Raw genomic sequence first — 21,425 nt, 5'->3', positions numbered from 1 at the left:
ACTCTCTCGCCATGTGGCCCCATTGTTTGCATGTGTGACAGCGGATAGAAGAACGGTTGTTGTACCTGGGTGGCGGTTGGTAGTTTCCCCCTCCTGGACGAGGTGATGGTGTGGTGGCGGTAGCTGGAAGCGGTGCGGTGGTCCCGGGAGTGGGACGTGACTGCGTCCGTTGTGCCCTCCTGGCATCTTGGTACTCGTCTGACAGTTGTGCTGCTTCGGTTAAGGTACGTGGTTTCCGGTCCCTTAACCAATTCTGCAGGTCTGGGTTTAGTCCTTGAAAGAACTGTTCTAATAACAGCAGTTGCAGCATGTCTTCCACGGTAGTGGCTCGAGCTGCTTGTAGCCATCCCTTGGCAGCCCTGGTCAGACGGTGTGCCCACTCCGTGTGTGAATCTCGGACCTGTTTGCGCAATTCCCGAAACTGTTGACGGTACGCCTCTGGGGTGATAGCATACCTGGTCAGGATGGCCTGCTTTACTTTCTGGTAGTCTCTGCTATCCTCGTCTGGCATGGTGCGGTAGGCTTTTGCTGCCCTGCCCGCTAGCTTACCCACCAACAGGGGTACCTGGTCGGCGGCGTTGATCTCATGTAATTGGCATAACCTCTCAAAGTCATGCAAGTAGCCATCGATGTCTTCGGTCTCCACATAGTTTTTAAAAGCATGGTACGGGATTTTAGGCTTCCCCGGTACTATGTGTGGTGTGGTTAGGGACCCCTCTCTGGACCTCCGGTCTGCCCGCTGCTTTTCCATTATGTATTCGTGGACATCTGCCATAATCCTTTCCAAGGTTTCTATGGGAGGCGTACCTGGGAAAAAGGCCAGTCTGCTTTGGAGTTCTCTTCCAAACTCATTCTGTGTGCTGTCCGTAAGAGGTGCTGCAGCAGCTGCCCGGTCCCCCTCCATGAGTTCCATACGAAATAGCAAATTTCCCAAATGGCTGTAACTGCCGAACAACGGTCTGCTGTGAGGTTTGAATCCCGTCGCTTGCCACCAATTGTAACGGAGCTCCAGTACTCTGACCGAGTACCTCCGCCAAGTCTGCTTCCTTGTAGCTATCAGGGACCCTGAAACACTTCAGACCCAGACGGCAAGGCTTGACTGGGATCACTTAGGGCCTTTTCCACCCTGGACCAAACACCAGACGACACATGGTGAAGGTTAAACAGCAACTCTTTAATGAATCAGCACACATGCAGCAAAACAACTCCTCCTCAGAGGAAAACAAAATGACAGTTAAAAACAGACAGTGTTTGAAAATATGACAGTTATTGGAAGTTGCAGAACTGTGCCAGTACCATTTAAAGGGCCAGAACAGTCTTTTAAAACACCAATAAGTCCAAATGGTATTTCTAACTGGCAAACTCTCCCAGTGACCATAGTCATGTGGCAAGAGGCTGGTAATTAGTCCTCTCCAGGCACAAGTGGCGAAGGGCACTTCGTCACATCGCCCACATTTTTTTTCCAGTTAACAACTCTACAGTTATTCAAAGATCCATCTGAACATGTAACTGCCTGCACCTCTTGTGACTAGTAACTTGTGCAGATATAAATGTGTTTTGATCTGATAAAAGAGTGAAAAGGTTAGACTATCTATCTGGATGCTCTTCACTTGCCCCTTGTAAAAAAAAAAAAAAGGGAAAACTGAGGCTATAAAATGATGTGGGTGAGGGCAGAAATATTGCTATCTTTTTCCTGTTCGACGTGTCTCTTTGCCATTGCTGACTAAGTTGGGAGCTCCTGAGCCTAACTGGTTGGGTTGTTTACGTGTGATCCATCCATTGGAAGGGTGATCAGGTGCTGTGGTTGATCCTGGAGCAGTGTTGCCATTTATGTAAGGTAGGTCAGAGGCTGGTGTAACTGGGCTGCTGGATGAGCTGTAATTTGCTGTTCCCATCACATTCTCTTGCCTGGACCTATTTGCTTTGAGATTGCTGGGCCACATAGTCAGGCTGTGGTTCGCTAAAGTTGGGCATCTCAGAATACACCATGCACTACTCTCCAATCTTTTGCAGGTCACCTCCTTGTCCCGTGTACAGAGTCAAGCAGCCATTGAATACAGAAGCATACCCCTTAGCAAGCTTGATGGTGTCTCCAGGTTGTGTCAGGTTCCCCACATCATCCCAGACAGAAATGTTGATGCTGCCGGTCTTGTCACCTTACAAGTTCTTACTTTATGTCCATCCTTTGTCTTTGTTACTTTGCCTTTTTCAAGGATAAATATAACATTCACTTTTTTTCAGTGTAGGTTTTACATCTTTCACAAAGGTTTCTGTGGTCATATTGGCTCTCTCTTGTCTTTAGAGCTTGTGGTGGACAAATCACATGTATGCAAGTGTACACAAGTACATGCTCAGTAAGGGTTATACACTAAACTAGAACACTTTTTGATCTAAATGTTGCTATTTCCTTGTAATTCTCCACAATTTTTCAGTTTACGGATGTGTGAGATCATGGATTAATGTAAAGATCTTTGCCAGTTCCTGGTTGACAGTCTTGCGTGTGGTATGTCCATTGCCCGCTCGCAACTGCCTCTCCTTGCCCGTGTTCTCTCCCTGATCGCTGCACTTGCGGAAAGTCACTGACACAAGCCATCCAATGACAGTACGGAATATCAAAAAGTACATTTCCAAAAAAGTTCCATTTTAACTGGAATAGATACTGGATCAGTTATCTAGGTGTTAGGTTAAGGTTTGATTTGAATAGTATAATCTCAGATAGCTATGACATATTATTTAAATAATCTCCAGGTTGACAAGATGAAAGAAATAGAAGTTTCATGAATGGGAAGGATTAGTATGGTTAAAGCGTATTTAGTCCACAAAATTATTTTGCTTTTTAGAATGATTCGACTTTGTGTTTCGGGGAAAACACTGGATAATATAACTAAGCTGTTACTTTCTTTTATCTGGAAAACTAAGAGACCTATGATTACACAAAGCATAATTAAAAGAGACAAAACTGGGGGCAGTGGCTTACACACGACCCATGGGGCCCAGGTGCGAAAATTGATCCGTGCCCCCCCCTCTGCGCTTACTCTGCGCGGGCCGGAACACATGACGGCGGGCTACTGGTCGCAGGGCTGCAACCCCTGCGACAGCGGTATGTACGCCAGTGCATGCACATACACACTTAACCCCTTAAGGACACATGACATGTGTGACATGTCATGACTCCCTTTTATTCCAGAAGTTTGGTCCTTAAGGGGTTAAAGGACCACTACAGGCACCCAGATCACATCAGCTCAATGAAGTGGTCTGGGTGCCAGGTGTCTAGTTTTAACCCTGCAGCTGAAAACATAGCAGTTTCAGAGAAACTGCTATGTTTACATTTGGGGTTAATCCAGCCTCTAGTGGCTGTATCACTGACAGCCGCTAGAGGCGCTTCCGCGATTCTCACTGTGAAAATCACAGTGAGAAGACGCTGGCCGTCCATAGGAAAGCATTCAGTAATGCTTTGCTATGGACGGTTTGAATGCGCGCGTGGCTCATGCCGTGCATGCGCATTCAGAGCTAAGAGGCGGATCGGGCCGGAGGGATCCCCAGCACCAAGGAAGTCTGGCGCTGGAGAAAGGTAAGTGATGAAGTGGTTTTAAACACACACACATTCTCACAAACAGACACATACACACAAGCTAACAGATGCACACATTTACTGACAGAGACACACTCAGTGACATACATACATACACACTCACTGACAGACACATACACACTCACAAAACATACTCACTAACAGACATCAAAGAGACTCACTAACAGACACACACAAACTAACACACTCAGTAACAGACACACACAGTAACACACTCACTGACACACAAACTAACACACTCACTGACACTCACTAGCAGACACACACAGTAACACACACACTGACACACAAAAACTAACACACACACACACACATGTTTCTTTAAAATGTAATCCCCCAGCCTCCTTACCTTTGGGAGAGCTGAGGGGATTCCCTGGGGTCCAGTGGTGCTACTGGACAGCCGGTAACCCGGCCTGTCTGGCTGTCCAAAACTGCTAACAGGTTCTCTGGCCGCACTGCTTGCAGACACACCGAAACTCCGAGGCATACCTAAGATGGCCGCTCAGCAAGGGCCAAAGACAACAGGCACAAGCCCTCAACCATACACTCACCCCCTGGAAACCTTCGATCGACTCTGTATGACCCTCTGGTCAGCACTTTGTTACCGCGGAGTGTCCCACAGCCGAGCAGCGAAAATGATCGCCTCATGGATTCGCCCTACCACCCGCCGGCGCCATTACAGGTACCCACTGCGGCCAGGCGGGCGCCAAAAACCGCCACGGCGGGAAGCGACACCATACTACCCGAGCACACACAATCGCTCCCACACACACCGCAGAGGGACCAACGAACATCCCCTACAGCCACACCACTCACTTAGCCAAAGAATCCCGGACCATAGATTCGGCTATTGACCATTGAGGGCATAACAGACCGCCGCGTTGCTGCACAGAGGGAGGCTCGTCACAAGGATGCAGGAGCTGGATCCAAGCCCAAGGGCTCCAAGAACCTAAGCGGCACTACAACCCTGCCACCTAGAGGAATTAGCTGATTTAGCATCTGGGACTGACACATGGACCCCTTAACGACCAGAGCAGCAAAACTGTGTGTCTTACATTACATGCCATGCACCAAGCCTTATGTAGTATGTCTTTCTTCTGTTTTAATTTCCTCTCTAACACCTCTTTACACATTGACTCATAACACAGCAAACACTTTCCTACTGACACTGCAACCAGGGGTGCACTAGCAGCGATCTTAACTGTTTGTTTACCTCGCGTACAATTTAATGTATTGTCATGTCTGCTTAGATACACAGGCTACCAAAGTCTAGCGACCGTACCTAGTTCATTTACATAGCCTAGCTAATATGAGGACTTTCCTTCGTCTATTCTTGTGGTTAGACATGTTTGCAGAGCCTGTTGTTTAGCCTGCTCTAAAACACCATAAAATAGTGCAATGTCCTGCCTTATATCGAAACTTGCCTATGGTAATCTTACTAAAACTAACTCTAAAAATGTGCAGGAACTATTGTATACCTCAATGTACTTACTGTCTGATAAACGCATGGGGACTGCCGTTGGGGTATCATATGCATGGGTGTAGGAACCCCAAAAAATCTGGGGGGGACAGCATTTTTGCTCGCCGGGTATATTCTTATTCAGTAAACTGGGAGTTGTTTATAACGTTAAATTTTGTGTGTGTGTGTGTGTGTGTGTGTGTGTGTGAAAAATCTCACAACAAAAAAAAATATGCAAAAGGAACAGTTCTTTATTTATCAGGTCACAGAAATTAACCAAACGTTTGGCATATATTTCAGTTATTCCACTTAAAACTAGTGGTAATAATACTTTATGTAATGCACTATTGCCTGATTTTAACAAAACAAAAGATCTTGTATAAATACAATTAAATACTATAACTATATAAATAGAAACAATATTCTCAAAATATCTTGTATAAATACAATTAAATACTATAACTATATAAATAGAACCAATATGCTCAAAAGATCTTGTATAAATACAATTTTATAACAAGACACGGAGGCTCATATTGCATATCCCTTTCTTTACTGTTGACAAATAGCAGCAAAGGAAACAAACAGAATGAAAAAAGAATGAACATGTGATAACATAGGCCCCTCCCCCTCAGGTCCCAGTATAACAGGCAGCACTTCCCTTCCATTTCCCTCTTTCTTTGCTGCTCTGACACAAAGATAAGTACATGCCATATTTTCTCCTCATATTTCTCTTATATACTGATTTGTTCATTGATAATTTTCTCTTATTTACTTGTATTGATTTAGTCTTTTTATTTCTAAGGTTAGTATTTGTCTCTTTATACACTAGCCTCAGGGCCCAGACCTCCCCTGCTTATGTAGTCTTGTCTCCTGTCTGTTTCTTCTGCTCGAGCGCCTTTCTGCGCACTCCTTCTTGTTTCATAGTTTTACCGCGTATCTCGCGGGTGCCGCGAATCCCGCGAGATTCCCGGCGGCCATTTTCTGACATCCTGTCCCTACCTCTTAGTGTGTCACTGGTCTGGGCCCTGGTGAGAGCGTTTTTTCCTTGCTTAGTTTGTTTGGGTGACTAACCCATACGTCCTTTATTTTTTCCTATTACCTTGCTAGTTTCCACATCATGCCTAAACCCAGACTATCTGCTGGGTCCGCTCACTCTGGGGAGTCGGATACCCCAGTAATCAGAACTGAGGCCCCTGTCACCTCAGATATTTCGCCTTCTATGGCGGATGGAAATACCCACCCCGGTGGACCACAGTTTCTAGCGCTACAGCGCTCAGTAACAGACGCCATTATGGCTGCTATGGGGTCTATGTCCTCCACCCTCTCCCACACCATTTCACAAGCCCTCTTGCCCCGTCCTTCAGACGAGCAACTCTCGGGCACCTTGACACCCCAGGGAGAGGTGTCTAAAGAGGATTTCAAAAAGGCTGCCCGTAAGTCCAAACACTCCTCTGCCTCCAGAAACACCATGACTGGCGTACCTTCGGTCGCCCCAGAAAGCGTGTCCCATCCACGCAAAAGAGCCTTTCCGCGCCAGGCAGAACGGGCGCGGCTATGGAAATGTGCCAGAGCACAGATTGAGAGCGACACCGACTCAGAAATCGGGTCAAATGAGGAGGCTATGAACGAGTCAGATACCGACTCTGATGCGGATTCCGCCGATGGCGCTCTTGACCTCCTTTCCTCTGCTCAGGCAGAGATGCCCGGAGGCGAGACAGGGACCAGGAACCCCGCGGCTGCGGGGCCCTCCCTCGTGGATCCTTCGGGGGTCCCACTCTTCGACCCGGATGACCTTCACCATCCGAGGTCGGCGGAGTGGCTCCCGGCCGACCACGTTGCCACATACCTGGAAAATTGGGTCAGAAAACCCTTAAGCAAGGCGGCCCGCAACAAATTGAGGGCGGAGTGTCCTAGGCCTCTGGTGCCCAACAAGGTGTGTGACACCCCAGAGGTTGACCCTAAAATGACTCAGTTCCTCACTAAACTGGGCTGGAATCCCCGTAAAGGACTGGAGTCCGCTTTGAAGTCCTGCCAGGACAAGCACCTGGACATATTCGGGCCTTTGGCCAAACTATTTGACTTGGCGGAAGACGCCAGAGCGGAGAACCGCATGGTCGACCCTGAAGACCTTAGAGGTTGGGTCCAGAGAGCAATTTGTATTGCTGGGAGCGTAAATACCTCCCTATCTATTGAAAGGCGTAAAGCCATATTATTCAAAATTGAGCCCAAACTGGCCAACCTCGCCCTTACGGAGGCGGGCAAAGACGCCCAAGGACTCCTCTTCGGAGATTCCTTCATTAAAGATTTAGGGCGTTTTGTGGGAGCATTCACGGCTCTAGACAAGGCCCAGGCCTCCATGAGGCGAGTATTCCAGGGGCGGGTCTCTACCAGGGCCGGCAGACTCAGGAGCCGTCTGTCCGGCCGCAACTACCCCCAATCCCGTGGCACGGGAAGAGGCTCCTTTCAACACTATAACCAGTACCAGGAGACCTCCCGCCCCATGTTTTTTCCATCCCGCGGACGTCAATGGCGATCCAGAGGCCTTCGGGGTAACCCAAGCTCAAGACGACCATACGGTGAGTTGCCTTATACCACACATTTCTTCTCCGGGTTACATAGGGGGCAGACTCCAACATTTTTTCCCAGCCTGGTCACAAATCACTTCAGATCCCTGGGTACTGACCACTATTCGGGGCTTCAATATAGAACTCACCTGCCGCCCCACACACATTCCCCCTCCTCGACCGATCCGCTTTTCCCTCCAGGATCGCGGTCGGATCGACGAAGAACTTTCAACCCTCCGGTTCAAAGGGGCTATCGAACTAGCACCCCCCAACCCTGCGGGCATAATAAGCAATATCTTCCTAGTGGAAAAGAAAGGCGGCCAATTGAGGCCAGTCATAAATTTGCGCCCCCTCAATGCCGTAGTCAGGTACCGCCATTTCAAGATGGAGGGTATTCACCTGCTAAGGGATCTCCTCCTCCACGGAGACTGGCTAACGAAACTAGACCTAAAAGACGCGTACCTGACAGTGCCAATAGCGGAGGCCTCTCTGGACCTCCTACGCTTTTACTGGCGACACGAAACATGGCGGTTCACCTGTCTGCCCTTTGGCCTATCCTCAGCCCCGTGGTGTTTCACAAAGCTTCTACGGCCCGTTATGGCCTGGCTATGCAGTCGAGGAGTTCGACTAATCGTCTACCTAGACGATATTCTCCTCATGGCTCAGGAGCGTTCCACCCTCCTCACACATGTACGACTAGCCATAAACCTCCTGTCACGCTTAGGTTTCATAATCAACTGGGAGAAGTCATGCCTGACCCCCGCCACCCGCTTGGAATTCCTAGGATTCCAAGTGGATTCGGGGGCAGCAACGCTGAGTCTCCCGATATCCAAGATTCGATCCATCCGCAAAGAGTTACGCAGGGCCCTTATCCGGCCCCAGCTCACCTTACGCCAATTGGCACGCCTCATAGGCCTGCTGGCCTCTTCAATCCAGGCCGTGTTCCCAGGCCCACTCCACTACCGAGCGCTACAGCGCCTAAAGATCGCTCACCTAAGAGCCGGGGCATCCTACGCAGACCTGGTCCCTCTGGACAACGAGACGAAAGACGAGTTGCGATGGTGGATTCTCAACCTGTCTGCATGGAATGGCAAAGCCATCTTCGGCTCAATGCCAGAATTCACGATCGACTCGGATGCGAGCCTACACGGTTGGGGAGCCCACTGCGAGGGAATTTCAACTGGGGGCCGGTGGTCGGAGTCCGAAGCCCGACTACATATCAATGCCCTGGAACTTCTGGCAGGCTCCTTCGCCATCCGCAGCTTCGCCAAGGACCGTGCCCTATCATGTATTCGGCTCCGCATGGACAATGTTTCGGCGGTGAGATATGTCAACCACCTGGGTGGTACACAGTCGGCGGTCCTGGCCAGGTTGGCGAAAGACTTTTGGGAATTCTGCCTGGAACGGAACCTGATGGTCTACGCGGAGTACTTACCTGGTCTGCACAACGTCCAGGCGGACTGGGGTTCACGTTATCTTTCAGACACCAGCGACTGGAGATTAGCCAGGAAGGTGTTCTCCAATATATCATTTCTCTGGGGACCATTTACCATAGACCTTTTCGCCTCCCGGCTCAATGCCCAACTCCCACGCTTCTTCAGCTGGAGGCCGGACCCAATGGCGGAGGCAGTGGATGCCTTCCTACAAGACTGGAAGGGAGGCCTCCTCTATGCCTTCCCCCCGTTTTCCATGATCCCTCGCTCACTCCTGCAGGCCCGCAAACACCGGGCGGAGCTAGTCATGGTCACCCCATTCTGGGAAACGCAGTCTTGGTTTCCCCAAATGCTCGAGATGACGTTGGACTATCCTCGACTCCTGCCGGGACACCACGACCTGCTGCAAGACCCGACGGGACGCTATCATCCCCTCCGGCTAGAGGGCTCTCTCCCACTTCTGGCATGGCGAATCTCCGGGGACCCTGGGAAATCCAAGGAGTTTCGGACGCAACTAGACACTTATTGGCAGCAGCATGGGCTCCCGGCACTAGACTGGCATATGGGTCAGCTTGGCGAGCTTGGGCTAGCTGGTGCATGGCTCGGAACGAGGATCCCGTTTCGGCCCCTGTAACAACGATCCTGCAGTTCCTGACGTCTCTCTTCGAAGCCGGTAAGGCTTACAGGACTATTAACCTTTACCATTCGGCTATCTCGGCGATTCACCAAGGTTTCGAGGGCCGCCCCACGGGACAACACCCTCTAGTGTGCCGACTCGTCAAGGGTTCTAGATTTTCAAGGCCGCCCAGGCCCCGCTACTCCACGACCTGGGATGTTTCCGTTGTATTGGCTTTCCTCTCATCCTGGCCCGCTAACGCAGGACTCTCCCTCAAACAGCTGTCCGCCAAATTGGTGTGCCTGCTCTGTCTCATCTCATGCAAGAGAGTCTCGGATGTCAGTGCACTGGACGTCGATGCCAAGTCATACACCCCGGACGGGGTAACTTTTAACATCAGCAGGCGCACTAAGACTTCCATCAAAGCGGTATCCTACCCTAGTTTCCCTGCCTCTCCTTCGCTATGCCCAGTGACCTGCCTTCGTGAATATGAATCTCGCACCGAACCACACCGCTCTACTGCCTCTCATCAGTTGTTCTTATCTTTCCGTCCTCCTTTTCACCCAGTTTCCAGCACTACCTTGTCACGCTGGGTGAAATGGCTGCTGGCCCAAGCGGGCATTGACACTACAGTGTTTGGCGCCCATTCAGTACGAGGGGCATCAGTCTCTTCTATGATGTCGGCGGGCGCCCGCCTAGAAGACATTATGAGAACAGCTGATTGGTCTAGGGAGTCTACCTTCCGAGAATTCTACTTTCGGCCGGCCCCACACACATTCGCTGTGATAATGGATCAGCTTTAAACTTGCAATATGAGCCTCCGTGTCTTGTTATAAAATTGCATGATTTTGCTATTACATGACGAAAAGTCATGATTTTATTAAAGACACGGAGGCGAGTATTGCCCCACCCTTTTTTGTTATTCTTACACGCTGGTAAGTATGTATCTCCCCACCCAAATTACTCATACCACGATACGCCGCATAGTATAGTTTGAGACGGTAAGTGGGGCCGTCCTTAGACTTTGTTGTTTTCAATAATACTGGATATGTTAACATTAATTGTTTTGTGGGAATGTACATACAGGGGTCTTTGTTCTCACTGGTGTAACCTTGTAACGAGTTGCAAGTATCGACTTTAACCTGTTGGCTCCTGTCCTTTATATCTTCACAGCTTAATCCGGCAAGACGTCTAGCAATGGTCCGGTTTATTGGTCTCCTCCCGCTGTCCTCCATCGGTCCTATGGATTCTACGGTCACACTTCCCAGTTTTTGATGTTATACCTTCTTCGGTTTTATGCTATTACCTTGGGACTTTATTCTCACACTACTCTAGTTATGGACATTGTTCTTTGGTCGCATCTGCAGAAAGAGGGAAATGGAAGGGAAGTGCTGCCTGTTATACTGGGACCTGAGGGGGAGGGGCCTATGTTATCACATGTTCATTCTTTTTTCATTCTGTTTGTTTCCTCTGCTGCTATTTGTCAACAGTAAAGAAAGGGATATGCAATACTCGCCTCCGTGTCTTTAATAAAATCATGACTTTTCGTCATGTAATAGCAAAATCATGCAATTAAATACTATAACTATATAAATAGAAACAATTTTCTAACTGCAGACAGAGTGAGACCGTCCAAGCACCACAACCACTGCAGCATACTTCAGCTAACTAGGTGCAAGGTAGCTGTTCCTGTAAATATGTGCCTGCCACTGCCAGCTCACACACTAAAGAACGCAAGTTTTTAAAATCCCAAAACTTTTTTGCGACGATCACAACACATTGCAAATTCCTTTGCTATGGCTTCGATGTCTAGTTTATCCATTATGTCTCTATGGATGTTGCATATAGCAACATGGTTCAAAGTTTCTGGGTCATTGTGGACCTCGACCAGGTTTTTAATCTACGCAGTGCACTAAAACTTCTCTCAGCTTCACAGGAAGAAGCAGGAATAGTTATTAGGATTCTGACAATTTTTTCTACTTGAGAGAAAAAGCATCTTTCTCTGGCAGGCATCTTTCGCAAAATATCTACAACCTCAGAGACTGAGGTGTACTTGTAAACACTTGATAAGGTGGTTATCTGGGCAGAGAGAAGATGATATTCAATCTCTGGATACTGGGGAAGAACATCACTAGCTTGTCCTGTTAACAGATAATGGTCCAGTTTTTCATATACAAGTAAGCCCTCTTGGTCAAAGCGCTGCATTAACTGTGTCAATATAATATCCATTATTTGGAAATACTGAGGACAATAGTATTCCTTCACAGTCTTTGCATGAAATTGTTCAGTTGGCCCATGTTGAAGACGTTTAGGAATATTAGGTTGTCTTGGTACAGTAACCTCTTTTAGCTGGTATTTTACCACGAAATTAATAGTGGTAGCAAGAACTCTTTCAAAGGACGTGTCACATCGTAACTTTTGTATAGCATCATGGGTCCGTTGTACACTTGCTAAAAGTCCTGATATGGTTTGTTCTCTGCCTTGCAAGGCTACATTCAGGCATTCTAAGATCTCCATGACGCTAAGAGAGATTTGAAGACCTAGTAGAGTTTTCCCTTGCCTAAACTGTTGTAGTAGGCCACGTGCACGTGGATTTATATCTCCACTACTTCTGGTATTTGCAATTTCTTCAAGTGTTTTCAAAATCAGCTGGTAATTATCCAGAATTTTTTTCACAGGCTTCACTCTAACAGTCCAGCGTGTTGGGCACAATGGTTTAATATGCAAGACTTTAATAGGCCCTTCAGCTTCACGATGCACAATTTCTGAAAATGTGTTTCTGCATTTCATAGATTGCCCAAAGAGTTTGCCAAGATCTTGCACACACATAAGTGCATCTTCCATTATTGGACATTGATGTGCTGCGGCCTGCATAACTATATTTGCGCAATGTGCACCACAATGGACATAAATGGCAAGTGGTTGTTCCTGCTTGATTAATGCCTGGGCACCATGATATTTACCAGCCATATTTGAAGCTCCATCATCATATGTTTGCCCTCGCAACATTGACATACAAAGCCCATTACGGCATAAAGCATCCTTGACAATCTGTGCGATTGCAGATCCACTTGTTTCATCAACTTGATATAAGCCTATGAAGTCCTCATGTGGGTACAAGTCTTCATCAACATAGCGGATACAGAAACTTTCTTGTTCTTGACCAGACATATCTTGTGTGCCATCAACAATAATTGCAAAGGCATTATTCCCAATCTGTTTCCGAATAAGGCGTAATACGGTGTGAGACAATAACTTCAAAATCTAATTTTGAATGTCGGGACTCATGTATTCTGCTTTGTGTGATATCCAATTTTTTAGATAAGACACATCATCTGCTCGTGCAAGCAGAAACTGTTTAAAATTGCCATCATTGTCTTCATGGCCACGAAGAGGGAGACCTTGTTTTGCCAACAGGGCTATTGTTTGTACTATCTTGATGAGACACAGCCATGCATCATTCTGTTGCTGTTGAATTTGTAGTGAAAGCTGAGTATTAATGGGTTGCGAATCTTTATGATGCAATAGTTGCTTCAGAGAATATGTATGAGCAGAACAACTCTGATGTTTTTTAAACTTTTCAATAGCTTTTTTCCAATTTTTAAAGCCTACACACACAAATGCTGGCTCAGTGTTCTTTTCGAGTTGAGTCAGATTCAGGACAGCTGCTTTAGCACAGTAGAAACATAGTACCCCTTCAAGAGTAAAAACTATAGTGCAGCCATGGAAAGCTTTGGAACCAGCACTCTTGAAAATGTAGAACACGCTTCTTTGCTTTTTGCGTTACTATGGTCTGAGCTGGAATTGTTTTGTAGTCTGGTTGATTTGGTACCACTGCCGCTCGTAATGTTTTCTCATCATCAGCTGGAAGAGAAATGCATTTTCCTTTCGTGTAGGTTTTAGATTTACTATGAACATCTTCTACAGTTTTGATTGTAGGACCACAAGCATGGTCTTCCTCACTATCACTACTTGAGTCACTCATGAGGCCAACTGCTTCTAAAGACACTGTCTCAGCATATTCCTTTTCTGGCTCAACAAAATGATGCCTGACTGGTGATTCAGTGATCTCTTTTTGTTGACATGCTTCTGAGCTTGATGAGGATGTATTTGCTTTACTAGGCTTTGTAAAAAAACTTGCGGATATCCATTCTGACTTTGTTCACTCTGACTTTTTTTTTAATTCTTTATTTTTGTTGTGCAGATGGGTACATACAGGCTTGTGTTGTCACGACAGAAGGACAAGCAAGAGTAAAACATACAGTGTAACATGGTGTTCAGAGCAATTGCACACATTTTATGGTTATGGTATATAAGTAAACAAGCTGAAATTCACGTGTCTATACAAGCATTCTATGTATTAAGATGACCAGTAATGTAATGGGGATACAGTGAATGTGAGATTTAGAATCCCCTGGAGACACCCCCATTGATCACAAAATTTGAAAGTTCACATGAATAAGAAGCCCATGTAACGTTAAATGGCTAAGGAGGGTAAATGCTATGACAATCAGAGTAAGGCTGTGATGAAACCTGTCTGATTAATTAAATCCCATTCGTGAGTCAGCCAATACCCCTCGGTGGCTCAACAGCGTGTTGGTTCTGTGAAATATGCATCGGGCACAGAGATCCAGAAATGCAGGCCTTCCATGTGGGGAGATTTTTCAGGCCCCGCAGTGCTGTGGTGTACAGGGAATGTAGCCATGTCGCAGCCGGTTTACCCGCAGGTTGTGCATCACTCCATGGGGAGCATAACATCAGCCGAAGCAGAGAGTGGGGCAGACGCTTGAGGTCTCGACCAGCTGCTGATCCCAGAGTCAGTGGTGTAAGCCTGGATGCTGTCGGGAGGTGCCGCTCGCTCTGGTGCACTTTTCTGGACTTCCTCGCCTTGTGAACCAGCGGCCTGCGGTGGCGGCGTGGTTGCGCTGGCTTAGGTAAGGGATCACTCGATTCTGGTACCTTAGCCTGTAGCATCCTGAGGTCTAATTTCCTCCAGAAGTCAGCAAAGATGTGGTCTAGCTTGGACTTGTAGTCAGGCTGCTGATAGCCGCGGTCAGGAAGGCACGTGGCTTCCGCCATGTTGATTGTCTCCCTGTCGGTTGCCTGCTTATTCGGCAACATCTGTTGGGCCCTTCCTACTGGGTAGCCTCCCAGGGGTGGACCGGGATCAACCCCACCGGTCCAAAGGGGGGGGGAAACGGGGCACTGCTTGTAGTTGCTGGGGCTCAGGATGCACCGGACCAAGAGATTGGCCGCCTCTCCCGTCCGGTTTGCCATTCCAGGCCGCACTGCTGTAGACGTCGAGACATCCAAAATTGTAGCGGTCAGCCCCTCCACGTTGGAGCAGCTTGGTCAGGGTAAGTGGAATATAGGTAAAATTAGCTTTTGGAGGAGTGTAGAGTAAAATATCCCACTCCAATTGTGGTCGTACGAGGAGCTCACATAAAACTCGACCAGCTCCCATGGAGGTCAAGCCCCGCCCCCCTCAAACTGACTTTTAAGCATAAAGCTAAGGTTCTAGAAAAGACAAATTATAAAGAAGAATGATAATACTGAATGATAACAAAAGATTTAAGAATAACATGAACTTTTTAATTTCTCTACAATAATTTGTTTATTATATCTAGCCCATTTTCTGACATAGTATCTTTAACCTAGTGCGTGTTCCAGAATTACTGCTAGTTGCCCCCCCCCCCGGCAGCCGGCATACGTGACTTAGGCAGTCTGGAACTGTTCTAGGCATAAAATACATCTGTCATCTTAGCACACAGCGCACTGGTGACAGATGTAATTACATTCTCCCTTGCAGGTAGCGCTCCCAGTGCTAGCTTTCCCCTCCCTCCCTCCCACCTCACTTATGCAAATCCGTGTCTCAAGCCAATAAATCAAACTATTAAAGGACCACTCTAGACACCCAGACCACTTCAGCTTAATGAAGTGGTCTGGGTGCCAGGTCCAGCTAGGGTTAACTAATTGTTTTATAAACATAGCAGTTTCAGAGAAACTGCTATGTTTATAAATCGGTTAATCCAGCCCTCAAAGCCTCTAGTGGCTGTCTCTTTGACAGCCGCTAGAGGCGCTTGCGTGATTCTCACTGTGAAAATCACAGTGAGAGCACGCAAGCGTCCATAGGAAAGCATTGATAATGCTTTCCTATGAGACCGGCTGAATGCGCGCGCAGCTCTTGCCGCGCGTGCACATTCATCCGAATGGGAGGAGAGGAGGAGGATCGGAGGAGAAGAGCTCCCCGCCCGGGGCTGGAATAAAGGTAAGTTTTAACCCCTTTCCTCTCCCCAGAGCCAGGCTCCCCCCACCCTCAGGGCACTATAGTGCCAGGAAAACGAGTATGTTTTCCTGGCACTATAGTGGTCCTTTAAAGCAATCCAGAGAGGGTAATCTGAAGAGCACTATCCAGCAGTAAAAATCAACCCACATAGCATTAGTAAAAATCAACAAATCAAGCAATGCTGTGCTGAAATGTTAGTTGATTTTTACTGATGCTCTGATAGCATCAGTAAAAATGAACCGACATATAGCAGTAGTAAAAATAAACCGACATATAGCATTAGTAAAAATAAACCCACATGGCATCAGTAAAAATTAACCGGTATAGCAGCAGTAAAAATAAACTGGTATAGCAGTAGTAAAAATTAACCGGTATAGCAGTAGTAAAAATAAACTGGTATAGCAGCAGTAAAAATAAACCCACATGGCATCAGTAAAAATTAACCGGTATAGCAGCAGTAAAAATAAACTGGTATAGCAGTAGTAAAAATAAACTGGTATAGCAGTAGTAAAAATAAACTGGTATAGCAGTAGTAAAAATAAACCGACATATAGCAGCAGTAAAAATAAACCCACATGGCAACAGTAAAAATTAACCGGTATAGCAGCAGTAAAAATAAACTGGTATAGCAGCAGTAAAAATAAACCCACATGGCATTAGTAAAAATTAACCGGTATAGCAGCAGTAAAAATAAACCCACATGGCATTAGTAAAAATTAACCGGTATAGCAGCAGTAAAAATAAACCCACATGGCATCAATAAAAATAAACCGGTATAGCAGTAGTAAAACTAAACTGGTATAGCAGTAGTAAAAATGAACCTAAAAAAACAAAGTATGGGCTAAACTGCATTGTGTTTTACAGTCACAGGGGAGAAAAATGCTATATAATATAATGTTTTTTTTTATATTGTTAGAATAGGGGCCACCAGTCTTGAGAAGCAACAGGAATTACCATGCTACATAAAACAGTATAATATTGCTAATATTTACACATTATTAATTAACACAATTATTGCTAATATTTACACATTATTTAATTAACACAATTATTGCTAATATTTACACATTATTAATTAACACAATTATTGCTAATATTTACACATTATTAATTAACACAATTATTGCTAATATTTACACATTATTTAATTAACACAATTATTGCTAATATTTACACATTATTTAATTAACACAATTATTGCTAATATTTACACATTATTTAATTGACACAATTATTGCTAATATTTACACATTATTTAATTAACACAATTATTGCTAATATTTACACATTATTTAACACAATTATTTCTAATATTTACACATTATTTAATTAACACAATTATTGCTAATATTTACACATTATTAATTAACACAATTATTGCTAATATTTACACATTATTAATTAACACAATTATTGCTAATATTTACACATTATTAATTAACACAATTATTGCTAATATTTACACATTATTAATTAACACAATTATTGCTAATATTTCCACATTATTTAATTAACACAATTATTGCTAATATTTCCACATTATTTAATTAACACAATTATTGCTAATATTTACACATTATTTAATTAACACAATTATTTCTAATATTTACACATTATTTAATTAACACAATTATTGCTAATATTTACACATTATTTAACACAATTATTGCTAATATTTACACATTATTTAATTAACACAATTATTGCTAATATTTACACATTATTTAACACAATTATTGCTAATATTTACACATTATTTAATTAACACAATTATTGCTAATATTTACACATTATTAATTAACACAATTATTGCTAATATTTACACATTATTAATTAACACAATTATTGCTAATATTTACACATTATTAATTAACACAATTATTGCTAATATTTACACATTATTTAATTAACACAATTATTGCTAATATTTCCACATTATTTAATTAACACAATTATTGCTAATATTTACACATTATTTAATTAACACAATTATTGCTAATATTTCCACATTATTTAATTAACACAATTATTGCTAATATTTACACATTATTTAATTAACACAATTATTTCTAATATTTACACATTATTTAATTAACACAATTATTGCTAATATTTACACATTATTTAACACAATTATTGCTAATATTTACACATTATTTAATTAACACAATTATTGCTAATATTTACACATTATTAATTAACACAATTATTGCTAATATTTACACATTATTAATTAACACAATTATTGCTAATATTTACACATTATTAATTAACACAATTATTGCTAATATTTACACATTATTTAATTAACACAATTATTGCTAATATTTCCACATTATTTAATTAACACAATTATTGCTAATATTTACACATTATTTAATTAACACAATTATTGCTAATATTTACACATTATTTAATTAACACAATTATTGCTAATATTTACACATTATTTAATTAACACAATTATTGCTAATATTTACACATTATTTAATAGACACAATTATTGCTAATATTTACACATTATTTAACACAATTATTGCTAATATTTACACATTATTTAATTAACACAATTCTTGCTAATATTTACACATTATTTAATTAACACAATTATTGCTAATATTTACACATTATTTAATTAACACAATTATTGCTAATATTTACACATTATTAATTAACACAATTATTGCTAATATTTACACATTATTAATTAACACAATTATTGCTAATATTTACACATTATTTAATTAACACAATTATTGCTAATATTTACACATTATTTAATTAACACAATTATTGCTAATATTTACACATTATTTAATTGACACAATTATTGCTAATATTTACACATTATTTAATTGACACAATTATTGCTAATATTTACACATTATTTAATTGACACAATTATTGCTAATATTTACACATTATTTAATTGACACAGCAACATTATAAACATTACTTACCCAGGCTGTGTCTCTGTGGTCCCAGCAGTGCAGGTGAGGCAGCAGGTTTTGAAATAACAATAAATCCAGAATGTAGCGCTTATATGACAAAAAAAAAAAAATTATTATTCACCTTTTAGAATTTTGGAGCAATAATCCACTATCAAATCGGTTCATAACAAGCAAAGAGCTATGAACCCAGCTCTGGTATGAATGGCTTCTGGGTCCGTACAGGCGACCCACCCCTATTCGTGTTGTAAAACAGGAGGTCTGGAAAATATGAAAAGTACACCCAATTGCGCAGTATTGTTTAAAATGTTTCAAAGAAAATTATGTACTTGTCCCAAGTGAATACTCACAAGTCAGGAGTCAGGATATACTGACTCACTTTCACAGCGTTGTGCAGATTAGGGACTGCACTCCCTGATGAATGATGCTGGGAACCAGGATCCGTAAAAACAAATCGATTTATTACAAAGAATATAATATATAACAAATAAATAAAATAGCTACAATGAGCTCTAAAAACAATCCGGGACGCGTTTCGCCACAGCGTGGCTTCTTAAATACCGGGTATAATCGATAAGTGTCCTAAGGTTCCCTATACAAGTTTAAATAACTGAAAACGGCGGGCAAACACATCATGCACAATAATCGTCACACGTCAGTACCACCCACAGGTACGACGTGTGCGGTCCAAGTCTCTTTTTGATATCAGGTAACTTCCACAGCACTGAAATGGTTAAGTTCATTGTCCTCTTCGTGTCTATGTTGGTAGCTCCTTGTGGCAAGCTGTGTACATCCATTACTGTTCATCAGACTTCAGGCTCGTCATTTTTTTCTTCTTTTTAAAAAGCCGGGGTTTTTTTAATTAAATGTCCGCATTTGCTTAATTTGTAGGGAGTATCAACATATAGAGGAGAAAAAATAAAACAAAAGAGCAGTATCAATTGCCTTATCATTAAATTCTGTAAACCTTAATTTCTAACACTAGTGTGTCTTATTTGTTCCAGTTTTAAATGGACAATTCATTTTCATTTTAGTGCAGATAATATTAGTTGTATGTGAGTCCAATTTGAATCACATAAGTTACATTTACAAAGTTAGCAATAAAGTACAAAACTGTAACCTTGTAGTCTTTAATTGGTTAATGTTATTCCAGTAAATGTTATTGCATCTCCGTCCGAGCGAGTGATTACAGGGAAAAGGGAAAAACGGAACGGAATGAAAACACTGAATATAATTCCTGTAGTTTCATGATTAATATCATTTACCCTATGTGGTGATTGGAAACATTTGATGATTAAATGAGTGGACAGTACAGCAATAATTAGAAACAATTAGAATAATTAAATAAATGAACCGGACTACAAATCTAATCTTTTTAATTGCCCTTTTAATGATTTATGCGATTCCTTGAGAAAGGCAGATTTAAAATGATTTGATAAATCAGACTGTGATTCCGTCCTTGCTTGTTGTTTAATGTTAAGGTACCGTTATCCTATGTTTAATATGATGAAATCAAGTCCCAAGGGTATTCTTAATAATCCTATTAAGGGAAAGGCATCCTAACACAACGAATAAACTGTTGATAATAGTATTATTGAATAAATAAATTGTGCAAAAATGATTAAAAATAATTTGGATAATTGAATGAATAAACAAACTGAAAATCTGTCCTTTTTAATTACCCTTGTAGTGATTTCTTATGCAAGCAGATTTTAAATGATTCGATAAATGAAACCGGATTGCAATTTCGTCCTTATTTGTTATTTAATGTTTAAATTACCGTTCTCCTATGTTTAATATAAAGAAATCAGGTCCCAAGGGTATTCTGAATAATCCTATTAAGTGGAAGATGTCCTGACACAACGAATAAACTGTTGATAATAGTGTTATTAAATAAATGAACCTGTGCAAAAATAATTAAAAACAATTTAGATAATTGAATGGATAAATCGGACTACAAATCTGTCCTTTTTAATTGCCCTTGTAGTGGTTTCTTATGCCAGGCAGATTTTAAATAATTCAATAAATAGACCGGACTGAAATTTCGTCCTTACTTGTTATTTAATGTTTGAGTTACCATTATCCTATGTTTAGTGTAAAGAAATTAGGTCCCAAGGATACTTTAACCCCTTAAGGACACATGACATGTGTGACATGTCATGATTCCCTTTTATTCCAGAAGTTTGGTCCTTAAGGGGTTAAATAATCCTATTGGGGGAAGGTGTCCTGACACAACGAATACTATTAATAATAGTGTTATCATGAATTGATCTATAAGTGCATATTACTTATATATAGTTATCCATTATGTCGGCATCCATTTACATTTTTTAGATCTATTATTCGTACAATTACTATCAGGGTAAATGAGAAAAATGAAAATTAGGTGCTGCAACTGCGGTACCAGTTTTTCAGACCTCTATAAGAACATATGTGGTAACTCCATACCAAAATGTAGTGGAAATATGAAAAATCCTAATCTTTTCCGTTCTAAAATCATATACAGAATAGATATTTAAAAAGG

General features: G+C 42.6%; 1 pseudogene; it reads right to left on the bottom strand.

Moving 5' to 3' along the window:
* Positions 1 to 1,678: 1,678 nt before the first annotated feature.
* LOC134574591 (SOSS complex subunit B1-A-like) lies at positions 1,679 to 2,378 on the bottom strand (annotated as a pseudogene).
* Positions 2,379 to 21,425: the final 19,047 nt, after the last annotated feature.

This window comes from Pelobates fuscus, chromosome 10 (assembly GCF_036172605.1).
Source record: "Pelobates fuscus isolate aPelFus1 chromosome 10, aPelFus1.pri, whole genome shotgun sequence".
NCBI lineage: Eukaryota > Metazoa > Chordata > Amphibia > Anura > Pelobatidae > Pelobates > Pelobates fuscus.
Note: the sequence above shows the minus strand (reverse complement) of the source record. Positions and strands in the feature narration are given on the sequence as shown.